This window comes from Terrapene carolina, unplaced genomic scaffold (assembly GCF_002925995.2).
Source record: "Terrapene carolina triunguis isolate 2854851 unplaced genomic scaffold, T_m_triunguis-2.0 Scaffold42, whole genome shotgun sequence".
Classification (NCBI taxonomy): Eukaryota; Metazoa; Chordata; order Testudines; family Emydidae; genus Terrapene; species Terrapene triunguis.
The window spans coordinates 28,677,400-28,697,472 of record NW_020664393.1 but is presented as its reverse complement, the minus strand read 5'-3'; the positions used below and the strand labels follow the sequence as shown (position 1 = coordinate 28,697,472).

Sequence of the window (20,073 nt, the reverse complement as noted above, 5' to 3'; positions counted from 1 at the left end):
TTTTGCTTTACTTATGACGCCATGGTACAGTGCTGCCAACTCTCACTATTTTATCATGACTCATAATATTTAGTGTTATTCTTAAACACCCAGCTCCTGGAGTCATACAAATATGTGAGAACTTGAGCTTTCATTAAAAAAAAAGAAATCGTATGTTTCTAGTCCTCATAGTTGCAGAGAAAAGCTTGAAAATGTGACCCCAATGTATCCTAAAGGTTCAAAAATCAGAAGGCAAATAAAAAGAACCAAAATGGTTTGGTTTAGTTTTTTTTTTTTTAATCTCATGATTTCTAAGCCAATCTCATGGTTTTTGCATGCTGGACTCCTGATTTTTCAATGCTTGTGGTTTGATAGTACTGGTCATCTGTCAACAATTGTGTATGACAACTAATCTGCTAAGCATTGTTAGAACCGTAACAGGAAGCTATTAATAATAAAGCTCCTTACAGAAAGAACTGTTTTTTAAGATAGAAGAGAAGTTGGGGATGAGACCCAGGAGCAGAGCCATGCAGGTAAACTGGCACTGCCATTGTTATGCCATCCCTATTCAGAGAGCTAACGGAACACTACTATTTCTGGGCAGTCAGGCTTGAACCTTTCACAAACAGTACAGCCACTTTTTAAGAAATAATGTTACAGTACTTCTGTATGAATGAATTAGTGAGTGTGTGCATCTTTACAAGTGTAGTGTTGGACCTTCAGAGCACTCACCTCTGTCTCAGTTCCTACACAGTAAAATCAGAAGGCCTGCAGTTTAAGAAGTGGTCTTACATCAAATAGTAAACTTCTATTTCAGTGTCCACAGAAACCACTGAAAGTTGTTTGTGTGGAGGATGGGTGGTAGAACCATGTCAAAACTGGTAGTGGTGTGACAGTAATAGCGGAAATCTACAGCCTTGTTTTAGTGTTACTGCTAAGCAGCAGAATAAAAGTGACTTTTGTCTTGCTATGGCACCTACTATACAATACTTCAGATTCAATGGTTAACTGGAATTTCAGCAGAAACCCAAACTATGCTGTTCCATCTTGACCTTTACTACTGATTTATCAGTAGGCTTTGCCTCCAGCATTAGCTTGGATGCTGTTGTTAAGGCTATCTGAGTCACATAGGCCTATACAGGTTCCAATGACTCACCAAAAAAACACCCTCATAGACTCAGAACAGGAAGGTCTTAATATACTGTCAGTAACAACTCTGATCTGGGTCATCAAGAGAGGGTGAAATCCCCTGCATGCAGTGTCAAAATGACCTGGCTAGCTTCAGTGGAGCAATGAAATGATTTACTTGCGTAATGAAATGCAGAGCTAGGTGCATTCAGAACCACTAGAAACTGGTAGAAAGTTCTGTTCTCTTGGCCTTGGATTGACGGTTGAGGGTGTGGGGGATCCTGACTGGCTGTTATTCCCCTCTCCCTCCAGAGACGTATCCATCCAGTGCCAGAGCTTTGTCCTACTAACTACTGTTGATGGTGTTTGGTTGGCACTTGACTTCACAGCCCCGCTTTGGATAATCACTCTTTCAGGTTAGGAAGACATTTTTTCCACAAAGCAAAACTGGCTGATGTTGCATGATTTTTTTCCTCTCAGGAACAAGGAGGTCTGGTTATTATATATATGTGACAAATTTGCAGGAGTCTAGTATGGAATATGGTGCAGTCCCAACTGGCAAACCGGTACATGATTAAGCTCTGGCAGCTGGGACTGAGATTTGATGGGCAAGCGTATCAGTCTATAAGGTCTAATGCAGACAGAGGCCCTCTTTCATCTGGACCCCTAATACTCATACGACAAAGAACAGGTGAAAGGGGAAATAGGCTGCTGGACCTAATCTCTTATATAGTAGCAAACCTGGGGAGGCTGAGTGAGGGTTTCTTAGGCCTGGTCTACACTAGGCTTTTATGTCGAATTTAGCGCCGTTACATCGAATTAGCCCTGCACCCGTCCACACCACGAAGCTATTTAGTTCGACATAGAGCTCTCTTAAATTCGACTTCTGTACTCCTCCCCAACGAGAGGAGTAGCGCTAAATTCGAAATGGCCATATCGAATTAGGCTAGGTGTGGATGGAAATCGACGCTAATAGCTCCGGGAGCTATCCTACAGTGCACCACTCTGTTGACGCTCTGGACAGCAGTCCGAGCTCGGATGCTCTGACCAGCCACACAGGAAAAGCCCCGGGAAAATTTGAATTCCCTTTCCTGTCTGGGCAGTTTGAATCTCATTTCCTGTTTGGACATCGTGGCGAGCTCAGCAGCACTGGCAACGATGCAGAGCTCTCCAGCAGAGATGGCCGTGCAATCTAATAGAAAGAGGGCCCCAGCATGGACTGATCGTGAAGTCTTGGATCTCATCGCTGTGTGGGGCGATGAGTCCGTGCTTTCAGAGCTGCGCTCCAAAAGAAGGAATGCTAAGATCTACGAGAAGATCTCAAAAGCCATGGCAGAGAGAGGATACAGCCGGGATGCAACGCAGTGCCGCGTGAAAATCAAGGAGCTGAGACAAGGCTACCAAAAAACCAAAGAGGCAAACGGACGCTCCGGATCCAAGCCCCACACATCACGTTTCTACGAGGCACTGCATTCCATCCTAGGTGCGGCCGCCACCACTACCCCACCACTGACCGTGGACTCTGAGGATGGGATATTGTCCGCGGCCGGTTCCTCGTCGGACATGTTAGCGGACGGGGAAGATGAAGAAGGAGATGAAGAGGACGAGGCAGTCGACAGCACAGGCACCGCTGATTTCCCCGACAGCCAGGAGCTCTTCATCACCCTTACCGAGATCCCCTACCAACCGTCCCCAGCCGTTAGCCCGGACACAGAATCAGGGGAAGGATCAAGCAGTAAGTGCTTTAAACATCTAAACATTTATTTTTAACAGAACTGGAATATTTATAATATTAACAATGTGTTTTTCATGAACTTATTTAAACATCTAAACTTTTATGTACAACAGAACTGGAATATTTATAATATTAACAGTGGGTTTTTCATGATTTCTTTGCCTTAGGCGCTTAACTATTTAGTCCCAACTATTTAAAAAAAAATCAAACAATGTCCGGTTTTTCATGATTCTCCAGCCAAAGACGCTCCACTCTTTACTTCCTGCCAGTGCAGCTACACCAAAATACGGTCTATATGGCCGGGGATTGACGCGAAATCCTCATGGGAGAACTCTTCGTAGGTCTCATGGAGGTACCTTTCCAGCCTGTTCATCAGGTTCCTGGGTAGGGCGATCTTATTTGGTCCCCCATGGTACGAGACGTTTCCCCGCCACGACACAATCAAGTATTCTGGGATCATCGCACGGCAGAGCATGGCAGCATACGGCCCTGGTTTTTGCATGCTTTCCCTAAGCATGCGTTCCTTCTCGCTGTCCGAGATCCTCATGAGGGTGATGTCGCTCATGATGCCCTGCTTTGAATTAGGGAGGGGAATGTTAGTATTGGGCCTGCTTTACAGCCACGCCGTGGAGGGAGAGGGGCAGCATACAGGAATCTTTCCCTGGGACAGCCGCGAGGGGGTGGGACAGGGGCAGAGTTCATGCTAGCCTGATTGCTGCCAGCAGCGACTGGCATTGCTTTCAATGTGAAAGGAGGCCAGTGCTACTATTACAGTTTTAAGCAGCCACAAGTCTACGGCTTACCATGTTTGCCTGCTACAGAAGTTCAGGTGTCCTGCCCCGCTTCTCAGATCGGCACTGCAAGACCCCAGGCACTGAAGGCGAGGGCCGAAAATTCGACCTTGTCCTGAGTGCGCATGTGAGAGGTGCAGTGCATGGTCTTGTTCACAGAGAAAGACTATGTTCTTTGTTCACAACAAAATTTATCTGTCTCAGGAATTCACTCCCTTTTTCCCATTCCCACAGACACATCTGCGACTGTCTCCCAACCCAGCCTGGCATCACACTCCCAGAGGCTAGCGCAGATTAGGCGGAGGAAGAAGAAGACGCGTGAGGACATGTTCTCAGAACTAATGGGCTGCTCCCGAGCCCAGGCAGCCCAGCAGACACAGTGGAGGGAGAACTTGTCCCAAATGCACCGAGCAATCATGGAACGGGAGGAGAGGTGGCGTCAAGAGGACCAGCAGGCGACTCAAACGCTGCTTGGACTAATGAGGGAGCAAACGGACACGCTCTGGCGCCTTGTGGATGTTCTGCAAGACCGGAGGCAGGAGGACAGAGCCCCGCTGCAGTCTATCTCTAACCGCCCTCCCCCGCCACCAAGTCCCACAGCCCCCTCACCCAAAGTCCAAAGAAGGAGGGGCGGCAAGGGCCGTTAAAACTTTCAGTCAACCCCTGCAGACTGCTCAAAGTTTGAAAAGTCCTTTCCTACCCACCTCACACAAGTTCCCCCCCCCCCCCCCCGTTTCATGTGTGGTTCATAATAAAATATTAGTTTCTGTTAGTTACTGTTTCCATGATTTTCTTTTGGAGGAGAGTCTGTCTGAAGGGGGGGAAGGGGCTTGGTAATTGGACAGGACAGTCACCTTTAGCAGGGTACAGAGGCGGGGCATCAGGACACATACACAGTGCAGTCACCAGTTACCCTGGTCAGTCTGGGAGGTGGTTTTCATGTTCTGGGGGGGGGGGTTGCTCTGTGACTTTGTGGCGGGGGAGGGCAGATACTGATCTTATGCAGCGGTCCTTATCATGGATCACAGAGCCACGCAGCAGGGGATCTGTAACCCTCCTCCCCCTGCCAGAAAGTCACCTAGCCGACACATACACGCAGTCCCGCCCAGGAGTGCTGGCAGGCTCCGTTGAAACAACCAGTCCACCACTGCGGAGCCTGTCATTCCTGGAGTTTAGAAGCATCATTTGCATCAGAACACTAAACCCGCCCCCCGCCACAGTCTGCGTCCCCGGTTTAAAACATTCCCGCGAAAACAGTAATAAAGACAACGGTGTTCATTAACAAAACAGAACTGATTTTATTTTTTGGGAAGGTGGTGAAGGGGGTATGTAGCTGGAGAGGATAGTCAACATAAACTGGGTAAAGAAATGGGGGCAGGTTGAGCTTCTGTGTCCACAAACTTAACAGTCACTGGTTACCCTGCTCAGTCAGGAACCTAGCTTTCAAAGCCTCCCGGATGCACAGCGCGTCCCGCTGGGATCTTCTAATCACCCGGCTGTCTGGCTGGGCATAATCTGAAGCCAGGGTATTTGCCTCAACCTCCCACCCCGCCATAAAGGTCTCCCCCTTGCTCTCACAGAGATTGTGGAGCACACAGCAAGCTGCAATAACAATGGGGATATTGGTTTCGCTGAGATCACAGCGAGTTAGTAAGCTTCTCCATCTCCCCTTGAGACGGCCAAAAGCACACTCCACCACCATTCTGCACTTGCTCAGCCGGTAGTTGAAGAGTTCTTGTGCAGTGTCCAGGGCGCCAGTATAGGGCTTCATGAGCCAGGGCATTAGCGGGTAGGCTGGGTCCCCGAGGATCACTGTAGGCATCTCCACATCCCCAAGAGTTATTTTGTGGTCCGGGAAGTAAATACCTTCCTGCAGCCGTCTAAACAGACCAGAGTTCCTGAACACGCGAGCGTCATGAACCTTGCCCGGCCATCCGACGTTGATGTTGGTAAAACGTCCCCTATGGTCCACCAGTGCTTGCAGCACCATTGAAAAGTAGACCTTTCTGTTAATGTACTGGCTGGCCTGGTGGTCCGGTCCCAGGATAGGGATGTGAGTCCCATCTATAGCCCCACCGCAGTTTGGGAATCCCATCTCGGCGAAGCCATCTATGATGACCTGCGTGTTTCCCAGGGTCACTACCTTTGAGAGCAGTACCTTAACGATTGCGTTGGCTACTTGCATCACAACAACCCCCACGGTAGATTTGCCCACACCAAAGTGGTTCGCGACTGACCGGTAGCTGTCCGGCGTTGCAAGCTTCCAGAGGGCTATGGCCACTCGCTTCTGGACAGTCAGGGCTGCTCGCATCCGGGTGTCATTGCGCTTCAGGGCAGGGGACAGCAACTCACAGAGTTCCAGGAAAGTGCACTTCCGCATGCGAAAGTTTCGCAGCCACTGGGATTCATCCCAGATCTGCAGCACTATGCGGTCCCACCAGTCCGTGCTTGTTTCCTGGGCCCAGAATCGCCATTCCACAATATCCACATGACCCATTGCCACCGTGATGTCCTGGGCGCTGGGTCTCGTGGTTTCTGACAGCTCTGTGCTACTCTCCGACTTCAGGCCCTCACGGCGGTGCCGTAGCCTCCTCGCCTGATTTCTCTGCATCTGCCTCAGGGAAAGGTGTATGATAAGCTGCGAGGCGTTGAGAACGGCCACAACTGCAGCGATGGTCGCAGCGGGATCCATGCTCGCAGTGCTGTGGCGTCCGCGCTGTCACTGATCAGAAAAGTGCGCGAACAGATTTCCCGCCGGCGCTTTCAGGGAGGGAGGGAGGTCGGTAGTGACGGACGGATGACGACAGTTACCCAAAAGCACCCTCTACACATTTTTTTACCCAGAAGGCATTGGCGGCTCGACCCAGAATTCCAATGGGCAGCGGGGACTGCGGGAACTGTGGGATAGCTGCCCACAGTGCACCGCTTCCAATGTCGACGCTTGCCCCGTTAGTGTGGACTCACAAAGTCGAATTACTGTCCTTAGTGTGGACACACACGTTCGACTTTGTAATATCGATTCCACATATTCGATTTAAGTGAAATCGAACTACCCTCGTAGTGTAGACATACCTTTAGTTGGAATCTGCACTGGACTTGGTCTGCTGGGTGGTTTTACTCACCTTGTAATGCTGATTGGTTTATTGAATAAATAAAGTTACCGCCTTGTTTAACCACATATTGTTGTCCTACGTCTTTTTCCTGCATCTGTCAAGTTCAATCATTGACACACAAACATGGAACCCCACAATGCCATTTTCCTAGTCACTTTTCAGAGTAGAGCTGGACTTCAACATTCATTACATATTACAGATGGAGACAATTTTTTTTAAAAGGACAGTGCAACAGTGTGTCACCTGAAGAGTTTAGAGTAGAGTTGTTATGGAGATCTAGTTTACATGGGACTTATTTTGTTTGAACACCAGTAAGAGAAATACTGAAAACTCAACCACTGCCAAGGGCCAATTTTGGCAGATGGAGGTGAGGAAGAAGGCCAGAGCTATTTCATTCAGTTGGCTGGTTGGTTCCACGGTTCTTTGCTCCACTGAAACACATCAAGACTATTGCTGTTCAGACAGTATGAGTACTTCTTCTATACGAAGCAGTCCACTGCTGCTATTACACAGCTAAATATAGCCGACAATAGATATAATAGACTGACAACTGAAGGTCTTCTTAAACAGCCTATCTGTTGTCCTTTAAAATAGTGACAACCAAGTTTCTTTTGGTGTAGTTCACCTAATACATATAAATTCTTTCCTCTCAAATATATTGAAGATTTCAAAACAAATATAATTTTTTAAAATCTTTCTGTGCTTTATAACTTCCAACCAATTCTTCTCTGAATTTGAAAAGTGTGCATAGAATGTAAACATCATTCTGATCTAAAACATATGGAAAGTTTCTGCTTCAATGGCCATAGGGGCAATTCTACAATATCATGCACAATTTGAAATTTACTAAACATACTTCACAATGGATGAATAAAAATCGATAATGATAGTTAGCACTTAGAGTCAATATGAGAACCTAGATACATTTATAAGCCAGGATTTTCAGAAGTGACTAGCAATTTTAGGTGCCCAACTTGAGATAATTTAAAACTCCTGATTTTCAAAGGGAGAGTGCTCAGCAGTCTCTAAAAATCAGGCCCCTTTAGGGTGTTTCAAATTGAGCATCCAAAAATTGATGTACCCCAAATGACTTTTAAAAATCATTATAATAGATTATATTACACTTTTCATTTTTATGTCTCAGTACTTTATAATGGTGGGTAAGCATCATTAACTCCATTATAAGGATAGGGAGAACTGGGGCACAGAGTTAAGTAATTTACCCATGCAAGTCAATGGCAGCACCAGGAATAGAACCCCCAGTTCAGTGGGATAATGGATAGTGTCAGAGGAGGGAGAAACTGCATACACTCTTTGGAGCAGGCACCCTTTTTCTGTTCTGTTTGTATAGTGCCTACCACAAGGAGGACTTGGCACAATGGAGAGCCTAGGTGCTCCCGCAATGCAAAGAAGAAGAAATAATAAATTTCAGAATTACTGTTAAAGGATAGAAATACGCACTTTAGTTATTTATATTTCTAACACTGAAAACTTCTGATGTTAGTATATCACGTTTCCCGTGGTTTGTGAATGGTGGGTGCATGTAGATAAATAAAAATTCAAATCTATAGAGTAAGTTATTATGAAGATGAAGCCAGCTAATGAAAGCCATCTTCCTCTTTGAGGGGGCCTATGACACCAGCTTACACTGCTCCTGCCAGTCACACAATAATCTTGAGGAAGCATCAGGAAAGCAAGCTCCTTTTTCCTGTCTTTCAACTTGAGCCACAGAGTCAGAGGGTATGTCTACGCTGCAGTTACAAACCTGCGGCTGGCCCAGGGGGCTCAGATGTTCGAGCGTGGGCTGCAGCCTCAGCTCTGGGGCCCTCCCACCTTGCAGGGTCCTAGAGCCTGGATTCCAGCCAAGCCCAAACATCTACACTGAGGGATAGCTCAGTGGTTTGAGCATTGGCTTGCTAAACCCAGGGTTGTGAGTTCAGCCCTTGGAGGGGCCACTTAGGGATCTGAGGCAAAATCAGTACTTGGTCCTGCTAGTGAAGGCAGGGGGCTGGACTCAATGACCTTTCAAGGTCCCATCCAGGTCTAGAAGATAGGATATCTCCATTAATTTATTATTATTAATTAAACAGCCCATTAGTTTGAGCCCCGCGAGCCCAACTCAGCTGGCACACGTCTTTAATTGCAGTGTTGACATACAGGGAGTTTGTTTCTGCAGGAGCATTTGAGAGGCCATGCAACTCATTGTTTCCAGTTAGAACAGGGGTGGGCAAACTACGGCCCGTGGGCCGGATCCAGCCCGCAAGCCGTTTTAAGTTGACCCGCGAACCTAATCACACTGCTCGGCCCTGCTCCGGTGCGCAGGGTTGGGGGCTGCAACACGTGGCTACGGGAAGCCGCGGCATGGCCCCGCTCTGACTCCTACGCACTCCAATGGCCCCCTCTGGCATTCCAATGGGAGCTGCAGGGATGGTGCCTGTGGATGAGGCAGCGTGCAGAGCCACCTGGCCGCGCCTCCGCGTAGGAGCTGGAGAAGAGACATGCCACTGTTTCCGGGAGCCGCTTGAGGTAAGTGCCACTCAGAGCCTGCACCCCTGAGCCTCTCCCCATGCCCTAACCCCCCTGCCTCAGCCCTGATCCCACTCTCCAAACCCCTTGATCCCAGCCCAGAGCACCCTCCTGCACCCCAAACCTCTCATCCCCAGCCCCACCCCACAGCCTGCACCCCTAGCCAGAACCTGCACCCCTGCCCCAGCCCTGATTTCCCTCCCACTCTCCAAACCCATGGGTCCCAGCCCAGAGCAACCCTCCTACACCCCAAACTCCTCATCCCCAGCTCCACCCCAGAGCCCGCACCCCCTCCTGTACCCCAACCCCAATTTTGTGAGCATTCATGGCCTGCCATACAATTTCTATTCCCCGATGTGGCCCTCGGGCCAAAAAGTGTGCCCACCCCTGAGTTAGAAAGTAATTGCCCATCAAACCTTGTTAAAGAACACCTGAGTAGAATTTTTTTTCAATTAAAAATTTATATGTTTTAAATAAAGCAATTCCTTCCCTACTTTATTCATGCTTAAATTACACAAATGATTTTGGAGAAGCTATTATTTCATAGGTCACTGGGAAATCTTCTACATGTCATCCGGATTGAGAGTGTGTGTGGTGGAGGAGAGGGTTAGGGTTTGCAGTGATGCCCAGATATTTAAGAACATCCACTAGTTTTGAGTACCTCCATTTTTGGATGTACATCTTGAGACTCCTAGGACTTGATTTGCATAGATTCTGAGCATTCACAATTCCAGTGAAAGTTAATGAGAGGTGCTGGTGCTCAGTGTCTTCCTGGGAAACAAACAGCAAACAACTAAATCAGGCCTACTATTCAAGTGGACACTCCAAAATATATAAAGGCACCCAAAATTAGTGGACACTTTTGAAATTTTTGGGTTCAATCTCTCCCCCAAGTCCATATGAACTGAGAAAGAGAAGAGAAAACCTCCAGAGTAAAACTGATGTGATCAGTCCTGGGATCCATTAGCAAAGAGAATGAATGAAATATATTTGTATTAATTCCTTTTCCTGCTAGTCCCTGAAATTTCAAAGCCATCTAGCAGAAGAAAAGGGGAAGGTATGTTGCAGTTATCTTGATACAGAATATTTATGAATAGCTGTTCAATTTAGCAAATTATAAATTGCATTAAAAAAGTAAAGGTTCATTAAATATGTGATCACTAATGCTGGTAATCTATGGGAAAATGTTATCTGCATCATAAAATTAAAGCATAGACTACGTATGCTAAACTAACTTTGATCTTGTATGTAGCTGTGACACTTTGAGTACATTTCCCAAATCTGAAGAGCTTTGTGTAGCTCGAAAGCTTATCTTTTATTGGACCAACTTCTGTTGGTAAGAGAGACATTACCTCATTCACCTTGTCTATCATAGGAAAACCACACATTACAAATTTCTGAGAAGTGACTGTGTTAAATGAAATCAGACTTGTACATTAATAATTTTGGCCCTGGGGAACTTCACAACAATTATCAACTTAGACAGCAAAACTCATTTCCTTTATTTAGGAGGATAAACTCTGCTGACCTTAGACAACAACAATAGGTTTGGTTTTTTTTCTTCCTTCTTTTGGAACTTGCTAGGTGATTGTTTCAGTTTTATTTATTTGTTATTAAAATCACATTTGGTTAACATGGCTCATCACTCTTAACTTGTCCTCTCCTCTTTGAAACAGGGCACTGAGTAAGCTCACTATTTTAGAGCAATTACACTTATTAGCTCCAATGCCTTGCCAGCTTTCCAAACTCCTTATTCACATCAGAAAAGAACCAAGGATTGTCAAACAAACAAACAAACAAACAAACAAAATTGTTCAGGATGCAAGACAGTACTCCAAATACTCAATAGCACTTTACCCAGATATTTTTTTCTTCTGGCTTTAAAAGAAATCATAAATTAAAAGATACAGAATTGCAGCATACGTCAGAAAGGGATATGGGCAGAAAGCATTCAAAATACATCAGTGGGATAAAGAAGATTTAAAATTTAGATCACAGATTAAATTCCCCAAAAGTGTCTTTGGGCTGAGGTTGTCTTTTCCTTAACACTTCAATATGTTGTCTGCATTCACACACACACACACAGAAGCACAAAATATGAGCACCAAAACAAGGTGTAGCTTTAAATGGTCTTTGGATTCTTCAAACCCAAACATTCCAAATCAGTTATTTTAAGACCATGATGTTCCAGTACCTTAATACAGTTTTTTCTCCCTTCCAAGTGAGTTAAAGTCTTGAGAGAGCTGTAACTTAAAAGACTGCAGAGTTCTCCCTTTGGAACATGTCAGATTAGTCAGTGCTTCATTAATTTACAAACCCAGTTCCCAAGCTGTTCTTTTCAATAACACTTACAGCTGTTTCCTTGCCAAGTAAACCCATTAACAAGTGAAAGGCGCATGTATAAGAACAACTAACATTTGTTAAATAAAAGCAGATCTTGATTTTCTTACCTCACAATTAGGAATATACATATATATATTTGCAAGAGGCAAAAAAAAAAAAAAAATCCAAAAAAACTCCCACGCTTGCTGAAGAACTTAGCAGGCCGTGCTCAACCCCCTGCTCCACAGGGAATTAGCCATCACATTCCAGCCATGTCATCAGAACAATGAAAGGTGAATGTTGTGCAAAACAGCTTGGGACCACTCACTGATGATGTCATCCCTCCCTTATATGGTTCATTATTGTGCAGATTTACTTTAGTCAGTGAGAAGGGGTGGAGCCCAGTGACTCTAGAAGGAAGGCAGTTCTTAGGAAAAGAAAATAAACTGGCTGCAGAAAGGCTTAGTAAAATGCATAATCTATTCTAGATGGGGGGAAAACTGCATCCCTTCCATCCTCCCCTCACTTTTTTCCCTTCAGAAAAACTGGTTTCCAGCCAATTCTATTCAGCATGGCTGAATGTAAGTCGCAATCACATTAGCTGAAGATGCAGCTTACTGAGTTGAAGTTAGCCAGGGTTTAGGTAAACAATTGATCACTATAAAGAATTCCATCCAAAATACAACACAACTAATGAATAACAAGCAACTTTTAAGTTACCTTTTCTTGCAGTTGCTTTCTTGGAAGCTATCTTTAGCAAAAATGGATATGAATAAGCTCTCCACACTGACTTGACGCTTCTGAATTTAAATCAGTTTAACTATCTTCAGGGTTTGCTTTTGTCAGCATTCTGCTATAATCCCATCTCCCCTCTTCCGCCCCTCCCGCCCCCCCAGGTTTATTATTAACAGCTTCCCACTCTCCACCACCAGGTTTATAACTTAGCAGTTATAAGATATTCATTTGAAACCAGGGAGCATCTACGAGTTATGTTCTTTTAAATTAAACAAGTATGCACAAAAGAGAAGTTTACCAGGCTGAGTTGCCACTTTTGTTCCTTTAGCTGAAGAAAAGCTTGAGGTATTGTTGTTTTTTTTGGGGGGGGGGGAGTTAAAGTTAACAGTCATACTCTTATTGATGATTTATTGACCCTATGGTCCATTCATAAAGGGATTTATATACTTATGTAAATAAAGGAAATCTATTGCTGCCGCCCCCCCCCTCCAAAAATAATAAACTTGCTTGTTTGTTTTTAAAAGCAGATGCATGGCAGCAGGACTATCACAAAAAACAGTAACAGGACAGAAGAGCATAATATTGCCAACCCCCAGTGTTTAAAAATCATGAATCACACCGCCTCCCTCCCTCTCCAGTCATTGACATTTTTGGGTCCTTTAAATGCCCTTTGATCCTCTATGCTGTGTTTGGGTCACCTTTTCAGGCTTTATTTCTCCACAAGCCCGAGGACTAGAAACTTTTTTTTTTTTAAACAAGAGACTTTCAAGCTTTCATTAATCACAGGATTCCAGAAGTTGGACTTTAAGAAATAAAATCAAATATATTGTGAGATGGAAACACTGCAAACACTCTATTATTATACATAAATATTGTGAAGGTTGCAAAGTCAAGCACTCAAAAATTAGAAAATTCCAGAGTTAAGGTTGCCAGTGCAACCATAATTTAGCTCCTTTGTGAGTATGTATTATGATACAGCCTTTAATTACAGGATCACATACTTCTTTCCTGCAGGACCCCTGCCTTGTTCAGTGCACAGAAAGGCACTGCTCTGGACATGAAGCATGGCTGTGCGGTGAAGGAGATTGTTATAGGACCCCAGCTTCATATGTTGCAAAAGTTGGAAAGTATATAAGGAATGAGACAGGGGATTGCAGGAAAATAAAGTTCAGTCTTATGGTTTAAGGCAGGTAAATGCTTCCATGGAGAATTAGAGTCTATCTGTGCTTCTGCCACAGAGTTCTTATGTGATGCTGGGAAAATCACTTAAAACCAAACTCTTCACAGGTGATCACTAACTGTGTGTGCCTCATTTTCTGTGTTCCCAACTTGAGAAGTGCTGAATACTCACATCTGCAACTGAAGTTAATGGGAGCTGCAATTTAAACATGTAAATGCTATAGAATGCGAAGTACTCTGAAAAATCGGGTAGTAGGCATCTCAAATTGGGCACACAAAATTAGTGGCTACTTTTGACCTTAATCTCTCTGTGCCAAAATTCCCTATCTGTAAAAAGGGGATAATAATACCCAATTTTCTCATAGGGCTATTGTAAAAATAAATTCATTAATATTTGTGATGTAATCAGATGCTATAGAAAAGCTTTCAGAGCAGGGTTTGAATAGTGTACAGTAAATAAGGCCTGGAACCACACATAGAACAACAAGGATAAAACATAATATTGACTAGCTGATCAATAATGAGTACCATCCATCCTATGCACTGAATGAGTCTGGGGGCCTGTGAAAAAATAATGTGATCATGTAATTAAAGACTGCATCATAATGCATAGGTACTAGGAAGCCAAATGAAGATTACCCTTAATTCTGGCATTTCCTAATGTTTGAGTGTTTGACTTTGCAACCTTAATAAATGTTCACTTAATGTAGTTTGTGTGTAAGTTCCTAGGTTTGTTAAAAAGCAAACTGACAAAAGAAATTTCATGTGGCATCATACTGACATCCACAGGAGTCATCAGCAGAGTTGGAACCTTTAGATCCACCAGATAGACCTCTGCCTCTTGAACTAATGGAGTAGCTGATAGCAGTAGCACGTTGTTATTCTCTTTATGGACCAACACTAGAGGTGGATGGAACACTTTGGCTGTATATTTCACAGATATTTGCAGACAGCCACTCACTCCTCTCTACCTGCTCTCCTCTCATTGCTTGCACTTACAGTAGGAGGGGGCGGAAAGGAGCAAGTGGCAGGGCACTCAGAGGAGGGGGCAGAGAGGAACGAGCAGTGGGCAAGTGGGGGGACTTGGGGAAGGGGGCGGAGAGGTGTGAACAGAAAGCAGGTGAAGAGGACATCGGGGAAAGAGGCGGAGTGAGGTCAGAAAGAGGCAGAGCGGGGCAGCATCTTGGGTGGAGTGAGAGGTGGGGCCACGGTCTGGATGCTGCTGGCCCCTCCCACTTCTAGGGAACTTCTGGCAATCCTGCCCAGCCTTCCCAAATGCAAGGGTCATGCACCGCTTGTGCAGACAGCAGAGGAATGGTGAGACTCAGGAATCTTAGGCTACGTTCCATGCTCTGAAGAGATGTGTGTGCTAGTGGGCACAGAGTCTATTTCTCATTTCCCCCAAGGGTGACCCTTCTTCTTTCTTCTTTCTAACCTGCCCTTGTCCCAGTCATGCCTCATCCCCACCCCGGTTCCTCATCCCAGTTCCATTTTCCTCACCTGGCCCGTCCCAGTCTCCACTCCTCAGGCTTTTCATCCCAGTCCCAGTATTCTGGGTCAGCAAATCCTAGTCTTGCCAGTTGTGACATGCCCCCTGGACTCCCCATTCCAGTCCCAGTATCCCCACCTCAACCCCCACTGCCATTACCCAGCCATTCTCAGTTCCCCACTTCTTCATTTCATCTCTTTCTCTCCTTCACCCTGGCCCCCAATTATCCCCTCCCCAACCCATATTCCTCATCCCCACTGGCTCATAGTCACAATCTCCTTGCCCAGTCTCAGTGTCCACCGCTTCCAACTCCCTATCCCTTGCCTACCCAGCCCCACTTCTCTCCTCCCCAACACCCCCGCCCCCAGTTCCTCATCAGATTTGACTCCTCACCCCTATCTCAGTCCCAGTATCCTGGCCCAGCCAGTCCCAGTTTCCACTCCAGCTCCTCCTTTTACTCAGACTTTTACTAGCTCCAAGTCCCATCCCCGCTAGCCACATTTCCCGCCCTGGCTCCCAGTCCCGCCCCCTCTGCAACTCTCAGTACCAGTTTCCCTCTTCAAAGTCACAGTCTCAGCCTCTCCACCCTGTCCCCAAGGGTGAAGCTAATCACACACAGAGACTGCCAGTGCAGGTCCAGTTCTCTTGTTCTGGCTCATTCAATCAGGCAGCTTCCTCCTCCACACTGCCTGGAGCTGGGGTGGGGGGGTGGGGGAAATGGGTTGTCTTTGAAAGCACAGGAGAGACAGGTCTGCTCTCTGCTCTCAATTCAGCATGGCCTGCAGCTCAGACCTGCACTTACACGGAAAGTCCTGCCAGTCCTGGGCTGTAGCTTGCCAAGTGTGCATGGAATCTTTGGGGACATTTAGCTGCTCAAATCTAAGGTGTTTTTAACATGTGCAAACTGTGATTTTTCAAAGACTTAGAATAACCATTTGGGCAGATTTTCACAGGGATGGTAAAAGGCACATCCCTGACATAAAGGGCACTTCCCTGCCAAATTTCAAATCCCTGTTCCAAGAGTGCAGAATGCTAGAGCCTTGCAAAGAAGAGGTCACTAGAATTTTGTAACATGGGCAAAACAATGTGTTTTCCCTAGCCTCATTCTTGGAGACAGCTGAACAGTTTGAGCTAAAATAAATGAGAGAGAGAGAGAGAGACAGATCAGCCTAAGATAGATATGTGATGTGACATGGAAAATTTCAGCCCCAGCAGTTAATGTTTGGCAAAGTTATAACAACACCGAGGTCTTCCATAGCATTTTTCATCAGTAGACCTCAAAGCACTATACAAAGGAGGTAAGCAGCATTATCCCCATTTTACAGATGAAGAAACTAAGGCACAGAGCAGTGAAGTGATTTGCCCTAGGTCACCCAGCAGACCAGTGGCCAAAATGGGAATAAAATCCTTGTCTCCTGAGTCCCAGTCCAATGTGCTACCCACTAGTCCATACTGCCTCCCTATAAAAAACTGAAAAGAAGGTCTTATAATGGGAAGTGTCAGGCAACCTTTATAGCAGGTGGTGCTTCCACCCCTCCTATGTATTATTTGTATTGCTGCAGTACTTAGGAGCCCCAGTTATGGACCAGAACCTCTTTGTACTCGGCCCTGCCAAACTCTTTTTTGTGTCTTGCATATTATTTGGAAAGGAAGATGATGTCTGTCTGTATCTGTACGAGTTTTTTCATGAAGTTGATGGATTTCCACTCCATACGGCTAAATTCAGTTTTGTGTATTGACCTAGAGTCATGAGGCACATTAAGGGGAAGAAATTTCTCCTTGTAAAGTTTAAGATACTGATACATCAACTGTATTTGCATATTCATTTTAGGGCTGGCATTCAGCCAATATGCCCTGACTGCACTTTTTATTAGCTGCATACACAGCTCCAACTGATTGCCATATTTAGGGTCGGGAAGAAATCTTCTCCTGGGTCAGATTGGCAGAGACCGTGGGGGGTTTTCACCTTCCTCTGCAGCATGAGGAATGGGTCACTTGCAGATTTAAACTAGTGTAAAAGGGGAATTCACTGTAACTTGATGTATTTAAACCATGATTTGAGGATTTCAGTAACTCAGTTAGTGGTTAGGGGTCTATTTCAGGAGTGGGTGGGTGAGATTCTGTGGCCTGCAATGTGCAGGAGGTCAGACTAGATGATTATGATGGTCCCTTCTGGCCTTAAATTCTATGAGTCAGTGTATGTCTGTTTCAAAGGGTGCCTCTGTTCTCATGCTGGGTTTTAGCCAGCATAATACTAGGCATATCCCCTAGAAATCTGGAGGGAGACAGTGGGGTTGGGGGCCCGTGTGTAGCAGGATTTGGGTTAGAGTGTGAGTGGGGCTGGGGCCCTACAGTGTGAGAGAAAGCAGCACACAGCAAGGGATGAGTCGTGATCGAGAGAAGCTGAAGTGGCCTGCAGGAGTAAGAGGTCAGAAGGGAGAGAGGAAGGAAAGTGGAGGGGAGTGCACGCGCACACACACACACACACACACAGACAGACACACACACACACACACTAGGGGGAAAGGAAGATAATATCAGTGAGGCTGGAGAATAATGAGTGGGAATCCAAAATACTGGAAAAAGGAGGCAAATAAAAAAAAGGGAGAGAGAGAGAAAAGGATGAAGCTGGAAGGAGGGAGAGAAAAAAATGACAAATAAGGATGATGGAATCAAATAGAAAAACAAGAACGAAACTATGTCGTAGAGGCTGAGATTCCAAAATTCGAAGGTGAGAAGGGACCATTGTGATCATCTAGTCTGACCTCCTGTATAGCACAGACCATAGAACTTCCCCAAAATAATATCCTTTTAGAAAAACATCCAATTTTGATTTCAAAATTGTCATTGATGAAGAATTCACCATGATCCTTGGTAAATTGTTCTAATAGTTAATTACTCTCACCATTAAAAATTTACACCTTATTTCCAGTCTGAATTTGTCTAGTTTCAAATTCTAGCCGTTGAATCGTTTTATACCTTTCTCTGCTAGACTGAAGAGCACAATACATATTTGTTCCCCATGTAGATATTTATAGACTGTAGTCAAGTCATACCTTAATCTTCTCTTTGTTAAGCTAAATAGATTGAAAGACTCAAAGAGCTCACTTATAAGGCATGTTTTCTAACCCTTCAATCATTCTCATAGCTCTTCTCTGAACCCTCTCCAATTTATCAACAGCCTTCTTGAACTGTGGGCACCAGAACTAGATACAGTCTTCCAACAGCAGTCACACCAGTGCCAATATAGAGGTAAAATACCCTCTTTACTCCTCAAGATTCTCCTGTTTATGCATCTCATGATCACATTAGCTCTTTTGGCCATAGCATCACAGTGGGAGCTCATGTTCAGCTGATTATCCACCATGACCCCAAATCTTTTTCATCAGAGTCACTGCTTCAAAGGATGGAGTCCCCTATCCTGTAAGTATGACCTACATTCTTTGTTCCCAGATATATAAATTTACATTTAGCCATTGATAACAAATGTTAAATAGAGGAGGGCCAAGAAGTGATGCCTGCAGGACCTCTCTGGAAACAAACCCTCTTGATGATGATTCCCTGTTTACAGTTACATTTTGAGACCTATTAGTTAGCCATTTTTAGTCCATTTAATGTATGCCAGGTTAATAATATATCATTCTAGTTTCTTGAATCAAAATGTCATGCAGTAACAAGTCAAATGCCTAACAGAAGTGTAAGTATATTATGTCAATACTATTACCTTTATCAACCAGACCTGTAATCTCGTAAAAAATATATCAAGTTAGTTTGACAGGATCTATTTTCCATAAGCCCATGTTGATTGACATTATTTACATTACCCTCCTTTAATTCATTATTAATCAAGTCCCCTATCAGCTGCTTCATTATCTTACCTAGGACTGATGTCAGGTTAACAGACCTATAATAACCTACAAAAACAACAAGGAGTCTGGCGGCACCTTAAAGACTAACAGATTTATTTGGGCATAAGCTTTCGTGGGTAAAAACCTCACTTCTTCAGAAAGCTTATGCCCAAATAAATCTGTTAGTCTTTAAGTTAGTGCCGCCAGACTCCTTGTTGTTTTTGTAGATACAGACTAACATGGCTACCCCCCTGCTACTTGACACCATATAATAACCTAGGTCATCCTGTTTATTCTTTTCAATACAGACACCAACTAATACCCCATCTTGTGCTTTATCTGTTAGGACATTGATCCATAAGCATTCAAGGTCATTTTCTTCCAAGTTATCAGTTACTCGGAAACAGTAAAACCACTTTTGACAGAGTGCATCTCTCCCTCCCCTTTTGCCCACTTGATCCTTTCTAACTAGGTTATAACCATTGATTTTAACATTCCAATTGTGTGAGCCATCCCACAGGTTTCAGTCTTATCAACTAGACCAAGTTTATGCTCATAAATGAGCAATTTCAGTTTTTCTTGCTTGTTATCCAGGCTCCAAACATCGGTGCATAGGCAATTAAAGAATTGCTTCTCATCATGTCCTTTGGTTCCTTGATTAATTTTGTTCTCAGCATCTCTCTTTTGTGCTGAGTGCCCATATCTTCCCTTTTTTTTACCCACCCCTTTTGCTATTAGTTTAACCCCCTCCTGACTACTCTAGCCAGCCTGTCCCCAAGCAGATTGGTCCCCCTTCAACTGGATCAAGGATTCAGGCCTAAACTCATATCAGTTTTTATACGTTTAATGTTTTTATCTTTACTTGCTTTGTGGGTATGTTACAAAGTCAGGTCTGTAACTGCATAAATCATGGCCCTTGAACCACACCACCTTTTACCCCCCTGTGGAACACGGATTTAATTTGGTAAGTAAAAGTGAACAGCTAAAAAATATTAAAATCCATTTTCAAAAATAACTAATTTTTTTCTCAAAACGTATTGAATCAGAAAGAGCTTATCAGGTTTCAGATATAGATTTTATTTCAGTTTAATCTAGAATTCTGTGTGTTTACACATTCTTAGGCCCCAGTCCTGGAAACTGGGCAGACCCCTATGTAGCATTCCATTAGGAATTTATGCATGAGTAAGGGTTCTGATTGTAGGATCAGGGACCTTTATCAATATCCACA

At 44.6% G+C, this 20,073-nt stretch overlaps 1 protein-coding gene across 2 annotated transcripts in view; it reads right to left on the bottom strand.

The window, feature by feature from the left end:
• The window catches only part of FILIP1 (filamin A interacting protein 1), a 101,450-nt gene that overhangs the window by 23,710 nt on the left and 57,667 nt on the right, over positions 1-20,073 (bottom strand). The gene's annotated exons all lie outside the window — the stretch shown is intronic.